This window comes from Emys orbicularis, chromosome 1 (assembly GCF_028017835.1).
Source record: "Emys orbicularis isolate rEmyOrb1 chromosome 1, rEmyOrb1.hap1, whole genome shotgun sequence".
NCBI lineage: Eukaryota > Metazoa > Chordata > Testudines > Emydidae > Emys > Emys orbicularis.
The window spans coordinates 316,203,646-316,223,502 of NC_088683.1; the positions used below are offsets into that span (position 1 = coordinate 316,203,646).

General features: G+C 41.4%; 1 protein-coding gene across 6 annotated transcripts in view; it reads left to right on the forward strand.

Moving 5' to 3' along the window:
* Positions 1–19,857, forward strand: part of TRPC4 (transient receptor potential cation channel subfamily C member 4) — a 131,590-nt gene that overhangs the window by 35,007 nt on the left and 76,726 nt on the right. The gene's annotated exons all lie outside the window — the stretch shown is intronic.

Below are 19,857 nucleotides of genomic sequence, written 5' to 3' on the forward strand. Positions count from 1 at the left end.
GTTCATTTTTCTAAATAGATGTAGGCTTGGTAAGTCATTATTATCAATAGGTAAATCCTAAAAGTTTGATATTCATTTTTGGTTTGAATAAGCATCCAAAAGTAGATACTATTCTAAACATTTTCTGAGTATACCAAACTGGACTGGAAATTTAATGAGAATCTGAAATCCCCTGTGTGCCTTTTAAAATTTGTAAGGTTCTTATATGCTGTGGTACAGAATAAGAAACTAGATAGAAAAATCAGTTTTTCATGAGAGTTCCAAAACTTGTGCATCTGATCCTAGCCGGAAATTACTATGTCATTTGGGAGTTTTGCTTTCAACAGCAGCTCCAATGCAGAAGTGTAAAGTCAAACAGAAAAGTATATCAGAGCATTTCAAACCTTAGTAGTACTGCTACTACTAATAATAATTAAAAATGGTTCTATTCAGGTTTTAAAAATGGGCAAAGGTTCAAAGTGTCGTTACTTTTAATTGAGCCTATTCACTCATTGCTATTAAGTCCCTGATCCTGCAAACAATAACCTATATGCTTTACATTAAGCACATAGGTAGAGTTTGCAGAATCTGGTTTAAGCTAACATTTGTCAACACACAGAAGTCAACATGATCTACTAATATATATATATATATATATATTTGACTTGGAAAAGGTCTATGTTGCTCACTTATTTCATATTTAAATGTCATTGTATGCCATGGTTAAGACCACTCCATATGATCTAATTCTGGAGAAGGACCTACAGTTGGCCTTTAATATAGCAAGAAATGATTGACACTATTTTTCACTTGCTGTTTCATTATTTCAGGATGCATGCTCACCAGTTTCCTAAATTACTTACTGTGATGTACTTTCAGACATTGTACCTCAGTCCTTTTTGAGAAACTAATCTCTGTGTGTCTCATTTGTATTTCTTAAAATGTGAAATACTACTTTATAATTTATACTTCTACATTCATTTAGCAAATGTTAGCTGTGACTTGGATTTTCCAATGGATTCAAGCATTTAAGAGCAGTTCTGATTTTCAGGGCCGGCTCTGGCTTTTTTGCCGCCCCAGGCAAAAAAGCCTCCGGCCGCCCCCCCCCCCCCCAGCGCGGGGGGGGGGGGGGGAGGGCAGCAGGAGCCCCGGGGGGTGGGGCGGTGAGCCCCGGCCGGGGCTCCGCTCTCCCCGGCGGCCGGGGGGAGGGCGCCGGGGGGAGGGCGGCCGGAGCCCTGGGAGGAGGGCGGAGTGCCCGGCCGGGGCTCCGCTCTCCCCGGCGGCCGGAGCCGGAGCGCTGCGCCGCCCCCCTCCAGGTTCCGCCCCAAGCACAAGCTTGGTGGGCTGGTGCCTGGAGCCGGCCCTGCTGATTTTGCACAGTGATTTGAAATCCTAATTGTAAAGCTTGAATTTTTCTAATTTGAGTCTTAGGTAGTGAGAGACATCTGCAAGTGCAAATGGCTTGTATAGTCCCAGCTGATTTCCATACCTAATTAAATTGCAGTAATACAGATGATTACCCTTTATAGAGTCCTTGTAATGGCAAACATTAAAGCAATACTGACTCTTGAATCAATGATTCCAAATCACTGGATCATCTACATTTCTGATATTTTTTTCAATTTCTATTAATCTTTTTCGCTATTTCTCCCCTGAGTAGCCCCTTAAATGGAAGTAGGTTCTACTTATTTTCCCTGCCATATTATTTATTTGCCTATTAGATGCTGGAACAAATATTGTCAAACACATCAGACCAATTATTTTATTTCTAATGACTACAATAAGAGAAGGTATTGTATGAGATACAAATATGGAAAGCCTAGAAGACAAAATAGTTATATGACAGCAAACTCAGGGCTAAATTCTGTCACGTCCTGTGCAGATGTATTCTGGGAATTCCATCTTGCCTCATCCATTGTATCCACCCCGGCATAGGCACCAACTCCAGGGTGCTCTGGGGCTGGAGCATGCATGGAAAAAAATAGTGGGTGCCAGCGGGCCCTGTCGATCAGCTCCTCCCCATTTCCCCCAGCACCTCCCACCCACTGAGGATCAGCTGTTCAGTGGCAGGCTGGAGGCGCTGTGGGGGAGGAGGAGCAGGGGCAGAGTGAGGGTGGGGTACACTCAGGAGAGGGGACAGAACATGGGAAGAGGCAGGGTGGGCAGAGCAGCGGTGGGAAGAGGTGGGGTGGGGGTGGAGCAGGGGCAGGAAGGGTGGGGCGGGGTGGGGCCTTGGGGAAGGGATAGAATGGGAGTGGGGCCTGGGGCGGAGCAGGGGTTGACCACTGCCTGAGAAATCAGAAAATCAATGCCTCTGCACCCAGGATCCCGCCAGGATCCTGACCTAGTACTGTAGCCATCCAGCTGGAAGATACAATCATTGTCCCATCTGCTTTGTGCATTTCTGGTGACTGGCAGAAGGTGTTGGAGGCAAAATAGGCTATTCCTATCTAAAAGGAATAGCAGGGAAAGATGTGGGATATTCTTTAGATATTTTTTTGTTGGATCTGACCTGCCTTAGAACATCATCTCTTGAGTGATACAACTGTTCTCCCTGCTCTATGGGCTTAAGCCACTGAGAATCAGAATTACGGCCAGATAAGTTTGTGTTGTATCAGGAAAAAATATGATTTTGTTTCTCAGCAATCTTATTTGAGTTTTAATCGTTTGGTGGTGGTGGTGGTTGGTTGGTTTTTGCTTTTGTTTTTCTCTCTCTCAACTTAACTCAGTCAAGAAATAGAGGAAAAATAGCCTTTACTTTACATCCAACCCCACAAAATAAAAAAACAAACAAACCAGCTGAACAATAAATTTCCTTCCCTCCCTGATACATCAGTCATCTCATACCTCTCATCCTTTATTATTATTACCATTCATTATTAAAATTACAGCAGGGCTGAAATTGGGGCCCACTGTGCTAAGCAGAGTACAAATACATAGTAAGAGACAATTCCTGCCCTGGAGAGCATCCAGTCTAATTTAAGACAAGAAGCAACAAGTCAACATAACAAAAACTGGAGGAAGGAGGACAAGGATGATAGGAACATGTGGTTCAAATAATTTTTCTTTTAAGTTTTACAATGGGAATATTTTTGTTTATTTCTGATATCACTAATTTGTACTGACATCTGTAGGTGGTTTACCACAGACATCGTAGCAGAAGTGGGGTCTTGAGAAGGATTTGAAGTAGATCAGGATTGTGACTTTATGGTCTGACATGGGGGAGAGTGTTCCATGTACCAGTTTTGTCATGGAACTAGTTCAGAGGTGCTTGTGGGAGAAGTACACAAATGGGTGAAGAAGAATTGCACTGCTGGTGTGCAAAGGAGGGTGACTCTTAAAAACACAAGGCAGGAGAAGTGGAGTCGTGGAGGGGCCTCAAAAATGAGGACAGGATGCTTGATTGAACTGACATAGAGATTGAAAAAGCCTCTCTCAAGTGGATGTGGTCCCTTCAAAGGCAATGTGGTGGTTTACAAGCTGCTGCTACTGTCTGTACATTATTCTTCATAAAGATAAATAGTGAGCATCCGTTTGCAGTGCTGTCAGTCCACATCTTTCCCGAGCGCCAAATTCCCTTTGTAAAGAAAAAACGAAAAGCCTTCAAAAATGTATGCAAATCATTTTGGAAGCTCTGTGCAGTAAAAGTTGCTCATGTTCTGCATTTCCATTCTGTTGATATCTGCCACAATACTGTGATCATGTCATTCAGACTTTCTCAGGAGGCATCCCAGCAAAATTCCTTCCCAGCTCTTGGAATCCTGTCAGAATGAATCACTAGGTGGGGAGTCTGACGAAGTGGGTATTCACCCACGAATGCTCATGCTCCAATATGTCTGTTAGTCTATAAGGTGCCACAGGACTCTTTGTCGCTTTTTACAGATCCAGACTAACACGGCTACCCCTCTGATAGGTGGGGAGTCTATCTGATGGGCAGCCTGCCTCTTTTGCTTCATTAATAAATAACAAGGTTGAAGGACACTTAGAGTTTGAGATGCAGAATGCCTGATGACACCATTGATAGTGTCTGTTGATAATGATATTATCAGTCCAGTGACCAGAATATTACACTCTGTATTTTTGGAGTACTTAGTGGCAATATTACTTTAACACAGGACGCAGGTTAAAGCTAGAATTTTTCTCCACTCTGTTAACACTTGTGGTGCTGATTGATTGCAAGAAATGACATTTTCCTGCTGCTGCTGGTCTGACTCCTGTCCCTTCCTTCCCCCACTTGCCTGCTTCCAACACCTATTGTTGCTAGGTAACAATTAGCAATGTGCATCAGCTATTTCCCTAATGTCCCACAACCATTCAGCACTGTGCAGTGTGACATTTCATTGACCAGCTCTCAGTTATTTACACCAATGGACATTGACAATGACCCGATTAGTCATTTCGGCTATCACTGTGCTAGGATCTTGGGGCATGATGAACAATGCCAAAAAGCTTCCTGTTTTCCTGAATCAAATATAAAACTTTATCTGATTCACATATGATTCCTTTCATAGGTGTAGAAGGGATGATAGAAATCATAGAATTGTAGGGCTGGAAGGGACCTTAAGAGGTCATCTAATCCTCCCCTCCTACTCCCCTCGTCTAACCCCATATCTGAATTACAGGCCAACATTTTTCTATCAACAAATCCAATGGTCAATCTGAATGCATGTAGATTGTAAACTGCCCAGGACAGGGGATATAAATAAATAAATAATAAACAATTATCAACTGGTCATTTTTCTTTGCATTGATTTCAAAATGCACATTACAAACCTGAGGGATATATACAGAAGAGTTATATTTCTGTATTATTTCCTCAGATATATGTACTTACATGGTATCACAGATCTAAAATGGTACTTCAAGAATGACAGGAAATACTATCACCTTGAGAAACTCCCTCATCTAACCAGGCACTGAGCTTGAATGCCAATATATGTTCTTTTGAAGCTAATAGAAAACATGTATGTGCATGCTCTCTCATGCATGTGTGCGCGCGCACACACACACACACACTCACTTTGCTTCCATTATAGTGACTATACTCTTACAATAAAGGTATTGTAATGTTTGTGGTTCCAGATTAGATTAAAGTGATTTTTAAAGATTATTTTTCCTCTTAATATCACTACAGGGCAGAGTTAAGGTTATTTTGGTGCTATAGTTGTACAGTTCTATACCTTGACATGTTTGGATTTATTTTAAGTGACTCTTAACTCTGAAATATCTTGGTTTATAATGGTTGCTTTTGGGAATGAGTATAACATCCTTGTGATGTTTATTACTCTTAAATTATTTATACATAATCTCAGTTTTAACTCACTTTTACCATTTTTTTTTTTTTTGGTCAGTGGATTATATCTTAGTATCTGAACATCTGGAAAAATGTACTCAAAACATGTGAAATGGGAAAAAAGATGCTTGAATGGATTAATGTTCTCTGGGTCAGTGTCTGATATCACAACAAATGTTACAGTAATGTAATAGAATTGAATTCAGTGTATTATTCTCAGTCTTTTTCTTCAGCATCCGCGTCCTTGTTCAGTCTCCATCCCTGTTCCTTGAAAAGTCTTCCTCCTGTCCTCTGACTTTTACCATTGGCTGCATTTTCAGAATTTGGTCATTGATTTTAATGCAAGTCAAATGAATAAAGTCAGGTTTCTTTGCCACTTATCATTCTGCTTTTCCCCCTTACATCCTTATTTTATTGTAATCCTCCTTTCCTTCCCTTGCATATCTATATGGCTGAATCTCCTTGTCTGTCCTATGGTACCCTGAGTCCTTTGCTTGACTTCTCCCAGCAATTCATTTAAGTTTTGATCTAAGTGCATCTGTTTACTGTCCATTCCCAAGTCCATATTCTTGGGACTCTGTCAGCAGGCATTAGTCTGGCCTAGGTGCTGACCTCTTCTCTTTGTTGTTGCTATGTTCTCTACACAAATATATTGATTTTTTTGCAACACCAGCAATTAGGAAAATTAGTACCCCAGTAGATGGAGAGGAGCAGCAGTAGAGAAGTCAAAAGCAACAATCTACCACGTGTGCAAGGGTTGAAGAAGGAGACAGCATCTGATAAATTGAGGAATAATATCAAGAAACAGCAGAGAGCTTTTAGGAGACCAGACAGATAAACATTGTTCAATTTCAAAAGCTACACAGAGTAAAGGGCCTTTGGGAGGTCTTTCAAACCTGTTAACAGCATAAAAACAGTCAATGCTAAACAAAATGCACAGAATTTTCTTGCAGACTTTACAGTAAATATTATGTCTTAATGCTCCAAACCTCTGTTTTTCAAGAGATGTTAAAGCAATATTTGTGTTATTGTTAGTGAAGCTGTTTATGGAGTGACTGATAAATAAGAAGCACATTTTTTGAATGATTAGTGAGCATTTGTTAAAATTTGCCAGTCATGCTGTATTCCAGTGTTCCTCATTCTATCTGTAGTCACTAAATGGTTCTTTTGAGGCCAAGGGCTTGTCTATACCACCTGCCGGATCGGCAGGCAGCGATAGATCCAGCAGGGGTTGATTTTATCGCATCTACTCTAGACGCGATAAATCGACCACCGAGCGCTCTCCTGTCGACTCCGGTATTCCACCAGAGCGAGAGGCACAGGCGGAGTCGACAGGAGAGCGTCAGCAGTCGACTCACCGCAGTGAAGACACCACGGTGAGTAGATCTAAGAACATCGACTTCAGCTACGTTCTTCACGTAGCTGAAGTTGCGTAACTTAGATCGATTCCACACCACCACCACCCCCCAGTGTAGACCAGGCCCAAGTGCTGCAAATCTTATTCATTCAAGCAATCTTTATTCACATGGGAGGTCCCATTGACGTCAGTAAGTCATAAGAGTTACAGGATGGAATCCTGGGTACTCACCCTATTTAGTTAGGTGGTTCATGTGAAAGGGTTAATACAGAAAAGAGAGGTTTCAGAAGCTGGTAGAAACGGTGTCATGGCCTTAGGTTATAGTTAACCAGTGGGATGTTGTTCTGGTGGCATAATGTTTTGGGGTCCAGACATGCTTCAGATTAAATCAATGGGAGTTTTATTATCAACTTCTGTGAGGGTAGAGCAGAAGCAGAATTGCATGTTAGTTCAGTGAATTTTCCCTCCACCAGTTGTAGTCCAGGTAAACGCTATCTGATATTTGTTTCCTAACTTGTATTTGACTCAGCCTCAAAGTCCTTCTTGATTAGACAGACAAATTGTTTCTTCTCCTTCTCATTCTTGTACCAATTTCCTTCCCCACTACAGCTAGCCAAAACCTTTTAACTGAAACAATTTTATGTCCAAAAATGCAGTCTTGTTAAAATCTGAACATTTTTGCGGGAACGTGTTGTGGGAAATCTAAATATTTGGTGGGAATATGTCAATTTTGATACAATTTTCAATGGGAAAAAAGTCAAAATGTTTTATTTTGACAGTGTCAAAACATTTTGATTTGACAATGTTGAAATAATTTGTTTTTTTCTCATTTCATTTAGACTTCCATATTATATTAAAACATGAATTAAAATTACAATTATATATTATATTTCATAGTATGTAAACATTATAATATTTTAATATAATAGAAAAGTTTAATCAAAATGATAGTCAAAATAAAATGTTTTGACAGTGCTGAACCAGAACATTTCGATAATCCTGACTTCATTTTTATCAGAGTTTTCATTTCATGGGGAAATTTTGAAATGTTGGCTTTTCATTCCAGTTTGGAACAAAACAAATGTCAAAATATCAGAATTTCACGCATAGTGGAAATTCCAGCTTCAGACCAGCTCTGTTTAGCACCATTTCCTCATTGTTTTATCACTTTGACGCTGGTGCCAGTGGAGAGCATACCTGAGGCAGGGAAAGCGAGATGGAAAGAACTACATGCCAGGGATTGCTGTTAAGAATACAAGAATAGAATAACTATTTCTGGCTTTGGCTTTTGTGTACCCACCAAATATTCACCAGTGATTAAGAAATGTGAGCAAGACTATACCAGTTGGATACCAGTCCTCCTCTCTCACAAACACAAAAACAGAGAATCTGATACATACCATACCATCTCCCTTTTATTTGTACCTAACATACAATAGCATGAGATTTTAATTTTTTATAGTTAAGCTTGTGAGTGGGGCCCTCCGAGGAAACACATGCACATTTCAATTTGTAACTAATGATGGGCATATTTGTTGTTGTTTTTTTCCTGCTCAGAGGGAGATCTACAGGGGTCAAAACATCAGCTGCTTGCTGCACAGTGACATGTTATGTATTAGAAAATAAGATTTTCCAATATTTTTTACATTTTGTTTGGTTTTACTCTTAAAAGTCATATTTAACTTTGACTGATTTTTTGCTTTTTAGCTTTATTATTTAAGGTTAACCCCATTTTTGTTTGTTTTCCTTTCTTTTAAAAAGAAATCTTGTTCTTGGTTTCTTATTTACCCAATCTTCTTCCTTCTCTGTGAGTCAAGGCACATGCAAGCTAGATATATTAAACATTTGAAAACCCAAGTGCCGAAAGTTAGACTCCTAAATCCATATTTATGCATGTAAGTAGAAGTAGCCTGATTTTCACAAGTACCACTCACATTGACTTTAATGACATTTCAATGTGTTGTCAGACTTCTGGAAATCAGGCTCCTTTAATCTGGTGCTTTGAAGTGAATTTCAGAGCTGACTTTCATACACTCAAGGTTAAAAATGTTGGCCAGCATTTTCTGATTTTTGAGTGCTTAACACAATATTCTCATAATATAGTTTATTTGACATGGAATGTTAATAATTTGATGATGGTGCTTCTTGTGTAACTAAGAGGTTACAGTCTCCTGAGCACCTAGGCTAATAAACAGCTCAGCCTTAGTGTTTACATTCTATTAACATCTTGGCCTGGGACTCCTGAGCTTGTTCAGCCTGGCTAGCACTGCATAAACAAGAAGCAGCCACAAATTTCCATATTATATTTTTGAGCAAATTGATGTTGAAAGCTCAATAATCCTTTCGTGGCTAGATTACCAAGAACTCAGTCTATTTAATAAGTTTCCCAGGCCAAATCTTGAGCACCAGACTCAGTGTGAACTCAGTTCTTACTGTAGCTTCCTTAATGAAGCCGCTACGAGCTATTCTTTGAGTAAATGCTGAAGAATGGATTCTACAATCCATAAAGTTCATTTTGTGCCAGGTAAAGGAGGTAAGGGGGAGTGTTGGGGGGCGGGTGCTGAGAGCAGGATAAAAGGGGACATGGTGGAGCCAACCTCCACTACACTAGATTCACTGCTGTATAAGCTCCAGAGCAGCAGAAGTTAGAGTAGTAGTCCCTCTGCAGCTCTAATTTGCGCTCGGTGTCTGGAGACAAGGGAGTCAAAACCAGTTCACTATAGACACCACTCCCCGCTAGATTTAAGTGCAGCTTGGATACAGTGGAGAACCGGAGCCTGAATAAATGGCTTAGGAATAATAATTACAGCTAATAGGGGTGATCTAATACCAGACAAGCCAAACCACTGCTCTGCCCTGCTTGCTAAAACAGAACCGATGGTACTGGTACATACTCTGGACCTGATCCTGGGAGATGCTCAGGATTTCTGCTTGGCTTTGACAAGAGTGCCAGGTGCTCGGCACCTGTCAAGATCAGGCCCAGGCTATTCTTTACAATGTAGTGTGTACTTTGCAGCAGATTACACCAGGCAAATCCTAAGGTTCTCAGTCCAATAGTAGGAGTAGGGGTATTCAGGTTGTCCAGTAACCTGCATGGATAATTATCCCTGAGTGCTTTTTGAATTCATATACATTAACACTTGTGCTAAGAGCAAGAGATAGAAACTGTTCAGTGATTATGAGGCAAAAATAGTAATACATTTCAAAAACCTGAGGTACCTTTTGTGAGGGCCTTAAAGATTAGAATTTGCATTTAATGTTGCAGATATACTTTGAATGACTTCAGCAGCCCTTCTTAATTAACATCCTTTCAGAATCAAATGACTGAATGATTGTATATCTAAGAGAAATAACAGGTCAAATATAACACCTCTGGGCAGTTCTTTGAAAGAAACCCGGAAGAAGTAAAGAACTTAGTTATTTTGCAGCCATGTGTCAGGTAGTGAGTGTAGCCATGCAAGCATTAACTAAAAGAATGAAAAGGTGCAGCCTAGTCAGGCGTCTCCATCTAATAATAATAATAATAATAATAATAAAATTACCAAACCCCAGAAAAGCTAACTTGGATAATATTTGGACATTTTAACACCAGGAGAAGATATGTTTAGTCTGTGCAGCCCATAACTGTAAGAAGTGAAGTATTCAAGTTTGGGACTATGTCTCCAAAACTCCCATTTCTGCAAATTCTCAGTCATAGTCCTCAAGCTCTTAGATAAACATTTGCCAGGCAGGGGCAAGTTACTCTAAAATAGCCCATATGTTTGCTTTGTAAATCATTTAGAAGCCGTTGTGTTTATAGATAAGACTCCACATACTGTTAAATAGCATAAATTATGTAAGCAGCTTATCTGCTTCACAAGTTTGAAGTATTACTATAATTGGTTATATGCTGCCTATGCTGAATAGGGTTTGGATTTCCCAATGGAAGGTGCAGTGGTTCCTATTAAAAAGATCACATTTACTCACAGTTACCACAACAATGGCAATAAACATACCATAATTATGGAAGTATAAGGATCCACACGATGTAAAATGAATCTCAGCATTTTAACTTTTTAAATTGTTCAGAGTGTGTCTACAAGCTTTTGTGAATGATGAATGCCAGGTGCATACTTATCCCATTTCATTACAGTGCCAATTAAACTGTTAATGATGCTGATATTCTTCAATTCCTGACACTTAGCACAAGTTATTAAGCTGGAGAGAATAACACAGTACACAGCACTAATAAGGAACAGCAGCTCTTTTCCATTTTCAGTTCCCTTCCTGTAAGCATTTGGATGCAACTGTATCTTCCTTGAGAAAATTGTTAGTGTGGTTAGCCCTACTAGATAGTGTCATTAACAGAGGTTATTCTCCTGTGAGTGTATGTCCATTAGCTTCAGCAGAGTTCCATGTGAATTATGTGAGAAGAACAGACTTGCATTATGCATCTTCTTTTACTTATTCTGAAATTAAAACGAAGGGGGTTCGTTTTGTTGTCCATATGTCAATGTAGAATCATCATCACTCAAAAGGAATCATTTCCATAATGCCAACTCTAACAGTTCAAAAATTATTACGGTGTGCCAAACGTGGAATTGCTTTTAAAATAATATGTTTGTTCTTGTGAAAGTCGTATGATTTTTAAGTCTGATTTCTGATTTTTGAACTTTTGGCAGAAAGCCTTATGATGCCCATCTCTGTATAGGTGTTTCAGGATGAAAAGTTCTGCTTGATATGAAAAGAAAATGGTCCCATAAAAATTGGATGTCTTCCTTCTGACAGGGAGTCTCAGTTTTCCTTCTTCAAAATGAGGGATGACATCTCTCCCATCTCCACTCCCTGTTGTCTCTCACCGGAAAACCCCAAATCCACCTCCCCACATCCCTGGCACAATTCAAAATGCCTCCTGCATCCTCTCTCCTCTGATGTTCTCTAACCTGGTACCTGGGAAATACTGCAAAATAAATTCTGGTAATAGTCATTTGAATTTTTAAACAAATTAGCTTCGACTGTGCTCACAGACCTCGTGTTCAGCTTACTGTGGATATTCTAGCAATGGAGCTAACAGGCTGGAATGTTCAGAAACACTGACTTTCAAGTAACTATTGAAGAATATCAGTAGAAAATGAATTTAGAACTTGTAAATCACGTCAGAAACACATTTCTTAGAGTAACCTTTATCCGATTAGGCAACACAATATAATTGTCCAGTCAAATTCTCCACTATAGACTAGTCCACACAGCCAGGGGCGGCTCCAGGCACCAGCGCAGCAAGCGTGTGCCTGGGGCGGCAAGCCGCGGGGGACAGCCTGCCGGTTGCCGTGAGGGCGGCAGTCAGGCTGCCTTCGGCGGCATGCCTGCAGGAGGTCCGCCGGTCCCGCGGTTTCGGCGGCAATTCGGCGGCGGGTACGCCGAAGGCGCGGGACCAGCGGACCTCCCGCAGGCAAGCCACCAAAAGCCGCCTGACTGCCATGCTTGGGGCAGCAAAATACATAGAGCCGCCCCTGCACACAGCAGACTTTTTGAATATTGAACCTGTGCATTTAACTGCTTGTGAACAGTCTACAGAATATAAATAGTTTGCAGTGAATAGTTTCAAATAATAGAGAAATTTGAGAAAATTAAGAGCAGTTCATGGACGATTTGTGAACAGAAAAAGACGCAACATTCTTTGAATAAATTATTCACTATGAATTATCTACTCCAGTTCCTCCATCCTCCTCCCTCTCCCAGATGGCATGCTCCAACGTTCTCTCTGCTTCTCCCAGGCATGCTCCAGCATTCTCTTTGCTTCTCCCTGGCACGCTCCAGGACCCATGGCAAATTCTAGCTACTCCCCCTTCATCCTTAGCTCACCTTTTCCAGTCTCTCTATACATGCCAGTACCCTCCTGTTCACCTCCCCATTGGCAAACTCCAGCCTACCTGCTCCCCTCTTCCCTAGCATACTCCAACAGGATCCTTCCCCTGCTATATCCCTCAACCCACCTATTGCTGTCTCCACTGATACATGTCTGCTTCTCTCTGATTCCTGGTTAATTGTACTAATTTCTTGCTTACTTGGGTGGGAATACAATTGGAATCAGGACTGCATCCAGAGCAGTGGCGAAGCTGATTTAATAAACAAGGGAAAGAATTGTGTGCACTTCGCAAACAGATGTAAGGGGAGAAAACAATTCAAAAGTTTTTCCCCAATCCAGATAGTGTCCCTTTAGTTCAGAAATGCTTAGTCAGAATTTTAAAATGATCTCACTTCATTGTGCCTGACTTCATTGTTTATCCCTATTGTTCCTTATGATCTTTACTTTAAAAAACTAGCAAAGTTTCTTATGTATATTTTCCTTGTGTGCTCTAGAGGAGTGCTTCTCAAAGTCGGGCCGCTGCTTGTTCAGGGAAAGCCCCTGGCAGTCCGGGCTGGTTTGTTTACATGCCTCGTCCGCAGGTTCAGCCACCACATCCCTAGGCCCGTGCTGCTTCCCGCAGCCCCCATTGGCCTGGGATGGCGAACCGCGGCCAGTGAGAGCCGCGATCGGCCGAACCTGCAGATGCGGCCGTTAAACAAACCGGCCCAGACCGCCAGGGGCTTTCCCTGAACAAGCGGCGGCCCGACTTTGAGAAGTACTGCTCTAGAGTACTTTTAGGGCCAGGCACAGATGGAAGGGCCCTATTGTTCTAATGAGATAGCATATTCACACTGCTTGCAATGTAGACAGAGTCAGAGTCAACCACTCAGGGCTAGACAGTGGCATTTCTGTGGCAGCCCTGCAGTTGCTCCTAGTGTGTCTCCTTACTCCATAGGATGGAATAGCTTCTCCCCCTCATATACTGACCCACTCTGTAGGTCAGTGCAGAGGAGGATTTGAGGATGATGGACTGCTACTTAAAGGACTTTGTGAATCTCTACTTTTTCCTTATCCCAACGAGAGGCAGTGACCAGGGCCCTTGCTTAGTAGTTGCACAGCCTGGGTTCTAATCCTTGCTCTGCCATTAATTTGCTTTGAGAGCTTGGCAAAGTCATTTTGTCTCCTCCAAGCCTTTATCTTTATTATTTGATTGCAAGATTTGACTGTTTCTCACTATGTTTCTGAGCAGTGCGTAGCACAATCAGTCTCTCATCATAGGTGGGGCTATATTCTACAGCAGCGGTTCTCAAACTGTGGGTCGTGACCCCAAAGTGGGTTGCGACCCTGTTTTAATGGGGTCGCCAGAGCTGGTGTTAGACTTGCTAGGCCCCAGGGCCAAAGCCAAAGCCTGACCCCCACCGCCCAGGGGCCGAAGCCCAAGGGCTTCAGCCTGGGATTGTGGGGCTCGGGCTTTGCCTTCCCTGCCGCCCGCCTCCCAGGGTTGTGTAGTAATTTTTGTTGTCAGAAGGAGGTCACAGTGCAATGAAGTTTGAGAACCCCTGTTCTACAGTAATAAATAACATGGTACTCTCACAGTCTGGCATTTATTCTTCCTAATGTGTCATAGAGATCATTTTTATAATCTCCCTATTTAATCATAATTCAAGATAAATAAATTATAAGCCAGATTCTCCCCAGCTAATGCTATTTATTTTTGTTTTCAATGGTGGCTAATCCACTGAAAGACTCTGGCAGAACAAATAGTCCAGAGCCTCATCGACACAGGGAACTGGGAGGAATAAAGCTAGCGCAACCCCAAAAGTGAATGGCATTCATTGGAAAAGGCTTATCACCAGGGAGGCTGAGGAAATGCCCTGATTCAGCATCCACCTTTATCTTCAGATAAAGCTCTTGATGAGCCTTGGCAAAAGTGAACACTGCCCCGGAGGTAACCCTGAAGGCAGTTTCAGGCCATATTACAGCTTGGATCTCTGCCTGAGTGAATCTTTTCTCCTGTTTATGGGACCTAGTTGGTGCACAGAGGGGCAATTTACACCACCCTCTACCTGTTTATGTGAATTTGTCCCTATTAATTTCTTTATTTTATAGTAAAACTCTGCCTAGATTAATTATGCATTGAGAAAATGATATTTTTAAAATCATGTTGTAGAGAAGCAAAGAAGATCATGCCTTTTGGTAATAAAAGACCAGAAGAAATAGCTGTTGTGTTAGCTACACCTTCAGTTCATTTGAAGTTAGTTCATTAAAGTCTATAAATTCAGCTAGAGGGTGTGCAGAATACGGAAGGAAGGCTGGCTTTAGTCAATGTCCATTTACATCTAATGAGATGGTACAGTATGCACATTTCTGCCTTGGGTTTTGTAACGGAGCAGAATGAGTTTGCTTTTTGCCAATATGAGTAAGAGATACAGACCATGACCAGCTTGACATAAACACAGGCCAGAAATATGCAGGGACAGAATAAGGAAAGGAGAGCACCCAAAAGCATGTGTCCTTTAACTGTGCTCTTCGTTTACTGTTTATAATGCATTTCCCCTGCCAGTCCACTTGAAATAGAACAGGTAACAGGTGGTGTGTGCTGCAAACAATGATCAGCAGTGGCACAACAACCTCTCTATTCATCTGACTTCACAGGTGTTTGCATTTGATTTGGCTACCTTGGATGGCCAGTTGAGGATGTGCAATGTTAATCCTCTATTTAACACACTGCACCAAAACCATCCTGTCCTTCAAAAGATTTCATTTCTAGATATAACACAGAAGAGATATCATCAGTGTCACAGCTTATCTAAATGTCCAATCCTGAAACCTTCTGAGTTTTACCTGCATGTTGCTGAGCACTTGTAGTGCTTTCTGCACTCATTGATGTCATGAGAAGGCTTAATTCCTATAATAGGATTATTTTATATCACTATAAATGATTTGTAAAGGAATATCATATAGAATGCACACCAGCTTGTCTTACACAACTGTACATACAGTAAGTCACAGTACAGTAGATGTAAGGCCAGATTCTCTCCTGGTGTAAATTGGGGTCGCTGCATTGAAATCAATGGAGTGCCCCCAATTTACACCAGTTGAAGCCAATGGAGCAATTCCATTTTGCATCATCTGAAGAATTGGCCTTCAGTTTTCAGTCTTGGCTTGATTTCCCTCTGCTTTAATACAATCTGCACTAAAATAAAAATTGTTTTTAAAAAATGTGAGTTTGAGCCCAACGAAAGCAACCGTTACAAATTTCCCCCAGCTGAAATTTAATCGTGATTTACACTCAGGAAATTGAGCAAAATCCGGCTTATAGAACTCAGTTCCGTTCTAAGATGTATAGAGTCAATAAGAGTTGCATTAGTATATCAGAGGGTAGAACTGGACCCCAAATTGGTTTTGTTTTCTGAGGCTACGTCTTCACTACCCGCCTGAATCGCCGGGTAGAAATCGATCTCTTGGGGATCGAATTATCGCGTCTCGTCAGGACGCGACAATCGATCCCCGAATCGACGCTTGTACTCCACCAGCGCAGGTAGGAGTAAGCGCCGTCGACGGGGGAGCCACAGAGGTCGATTTGCCGCCGTCCTCACAGCGGGGTAAGTCGGCTAGATACGTCAAATTCAGTTACGCTATTCGCGTAGCTGAATTTGCGTATCTTAAATCGACCCCCCTCCCCCGTAGTGAGGACGTAGCCTGAGACATATATATGTAATGTGCTAGCGAATGGGAATGTCCAAAAAGAAATAATGCCATGAGCTAGGGTTGCCAAACCTCCAGGATTGTCCTGGAGTCTCCAGAAATTAAAGATTAATCCAGGGGTCGGCAACCTTTCAGAAGTGGTGTGCCGAGTCTTCATTTATTCACTCTAATTTAAGGTTTCGCGTGCCAGTCATACCATTGAACGTTTTTAGAAGGTCTCTTTCTATAAGTCTGTAATATGTAACTAAACTATTGTTGTATGTAAAGTAAATAAGGTTTTTAAAATGTTTAAGAAGCTTCATTTAAAATTAAATTAAACTGCAGAGCCCCCCGGACCGGTGGCCAGGACCCGGGTAGCGTGAGTGCCACTGAAAATCAGCTTGCGTGCCGCCTTCGGCACACATGCCATAGGTTGCCTACCCCTGGATTAATCTTTAATTAAAGATTATGTCATGTGACGAAACCTCCAGGAATTCATCCAACCAAAGTCGGCAACCCTATCATGAGCTGGCAAGGCAGCAACTGCATTCACCAGCTTAAGCAAAACTGGGTTATCGAAAATCTACAATTTAAAGAGCAAACTACAAGTTTTCAACTCAAACATCATTCCCTTCTTACCATATGGATGTGAACACTGGCAATCCACCAAAGGTACTGACAGATGTCTCAATAGCCTTGAATACAAATTCCTTAGAAAAACACTAGATATTAATTGAATTACAGTAGAATCTCAGAGTTACAAACACCAGAGTTACGAACTGACCGGTCAACCGCACACCTCAAGTACGCAATCAGGCAGCAGCTGAGACACACACACTCAAATACAGTATGGTACTGTGTTAAACGTAAGCTATTTTAAAAGGGTAAGTTTAAAAAAATGGACATTAACAAAACTGTATCTGTGCTTGTTTCATTTGAATTAGGATGGTTAAAAGCAGCATTTTTCTTCTGCACAGTAAAGTTTCAAAGCGGTATTAAGTCAATGTTCAATGGTAAACTTTTGAAAGAACCACCATAACGTTTTGTTCAGAGTTATGAACATTTCAGAGTTACGAACGACCTCTATTCCTGAGGTGATCGTAACTCTGAAGTTCTACTGTAAATTATAGCAAATGGCACGATTCATCAGAGAGGCAGGAAGGCAGCAGGACACTACAGTGTTAAAAATAGCAATGTAGACATTGGAGGTATTGTTTGTGAGTGCAGAGAGCCATGTAGAGTACATTCCCTAGGGTTATGGAATGTCTTTACTCACCTAAGCAGTGCCTCACCATCTACACTGCTATTTATACCCATGCTAGGGATGTGTGCAGTGTATGTCCTCTACAAGCCTGTGAATTACAGCATAGAACTCACAGAGGAGAAGTGGGGGAGGCGGCTGTGGTAGTTTTAAGCCACCTTTGTGCCTTCCTGGTCTTGTGCTGTTCTGGGGACCGGAAGGGTCCCAAATGTAACTTGGACTACCCTTGAGATCTCTACAATGCTGCCTCACCCCCAGCATGTCCCAACCTATCCCCCGTTCCACCCCAGGCATGCCCTTTCACCAGCGCTTTTGGTGGGGTCTTTGGAAGTCAATATTATTGGTGTCTCTGTGGTGCCTACACAGGAGGAACCATCCTCCAGCCACAACCTGGGCTTTTAACCACTTGACTCTTTTAGCCGACGCACAGAGAACAGTTTGGGGTGAGGACCTCACCCAGAGTGTTCCGCATCTTGCAGGTTGGAGCCCAGGTGTCAAAGGATGTGCTGTGTGAAAATCAATGAGTTTTTACTTGTGCCTCAAGGTTCTGTCTTATGGTTTAACAAGTAAGCTTTTTGCAGTAGGTTTGATTTGAGGAAGATTTCCTGTACTATCAGATGGTTTTCAAGATTACTTTGCGGGAAAAGCTTTGCAGGGGAGAGTTGCTGAAGGATCAGTTAGGGAAAGAAAGAGATCAAGATAAGAAAGTAGCTACAGCTGTGCCAGCTTGCAAAAACGCACCAATGTTGAACAGTCTCTTTGTCATTCTTTCCAAGCCTGCAAGCTTATGGTGAGCTTATTTTAAGTCAAAGGAGAAATCTCTCTCACACACACAAAAAGCAAGCTCTTAAATATCTCTAAAAGTATTTCCCTTTCTATCTGACTGGCGCTACTCATAAATAAAGTAACTAAAGCAAATTATAACACTAAGTATCATAATCATACTTTAAAGGAGAATAGCTTATCCTCCTTCCCATTAAAGCCAGTATTTCAAGGGCTTTGTAACCTCGCTGGAAAATGTGCTGCTTTATTCAGTACTAAGCCTAGGCATAAATGGTTGGAGAGTGGGAGTGGCTTTTTTGTTTATGACAACAGGTTTTTCCAGGTGTAATCATTTTTATAGTACTGAACTTACATGAATGTTAGATAAGACCTTGCCAATGTCTCAGATATGAGATCTTGTTAAGTGGAAGCCAAAGTTGCTTTTAAAAACTGAATGCTCCATTGTAGCTTTTACAGCTGAGCCACGGCTGTACATGCACTGCGGTACCCTACCAGTGACGGGAAGCATTCTTCTGTGGGAGTGACATGCATTGTGCCATGTGCTTAAAAGCATCTCATATGCAACTTTCACCCAGCTGGTAGTGAGGATCAGAGCCCTTACCCTGCCCAGTCCCACTCCCTTTGTTTTATGAAGAAATCCAGCCATGGTAGCCTTGCGTATACAAATTTGGCCTTGTGTAAACAAGACTCAAGCACTGGCGTTCTGGCTGCAAGTGCAATAGGAGGGATCTCGCTGCATCATCTTCATCTTCAGCCATTGTGCTGATGCAGGCAAAATGTTGTTAATATTATGGCAGCCTTCTAAAAATATTTAGTCTAATATGTATTTTAATTGGTTTGAGGTGGAATAAATAACTGTGGATTTTCAAAGGAAGAGACAATGAGAATAGTGGATCAGTATCAGTATGGAATGCTTTGTTACCACAGCACAATATAGAGAAGAGCTCAGTAAAAAAAGTCTCCTCTTTGTTCCCAGAGGTAGAACACGAACATTTAATAAAATGGAATCCTTAGCAGTTTTGTGTACTCTTCATCTTCAAAACATTTTACAAATTAATTATTACAACAGTCTTGTGGGGTAGTTAGGTGACAATTATTGTCTCCTGTTTTTTTAAACTGGGGAAGGTTAACTTGACAAAGCCAGTCATTGTCAGAATTAAGAATCTTTCTTTCTTTCTTTCTTTCTTTCTTTCTTTCTTTCTTTCTTTCTTTCTTTCTTTCTTTCTTTTGCTTGGGGCACTTTCACATTAATATTAACTTACTGTAGCAAAGTGCAAGTCAGCAAATACAATATAATAAATTGTCCATACTCCTAAAAAAATAAATGTTGCCAGTAAATACAAATCCACATGTAATTCCTTCAGTCATAACTCAAGTCCTTTGGTCTATCTCCTCCCTAAACTCCTGGGGGGAAAGATGGGCTTTGCAGCATGTCCAGAAGGCTGACAAATCTTGCATATTTCAGAAGAAGAGGAAAACATATCCAAAGATGAGGAGCCTTCAGAAGAAAGACCTCCCTCTACCCCCTCCTGTGGAAACTGAAGGTGAATTGTTACCTCCCTAGGCTGACATATTTTGCAAGGCAGAGAGTTCTACAGCTAATGGGAAAATAGTGTTACATGAGGGAGATTCTTTTTCCTCTTTAAAGAAAACCCCAGAAAATTCCATTT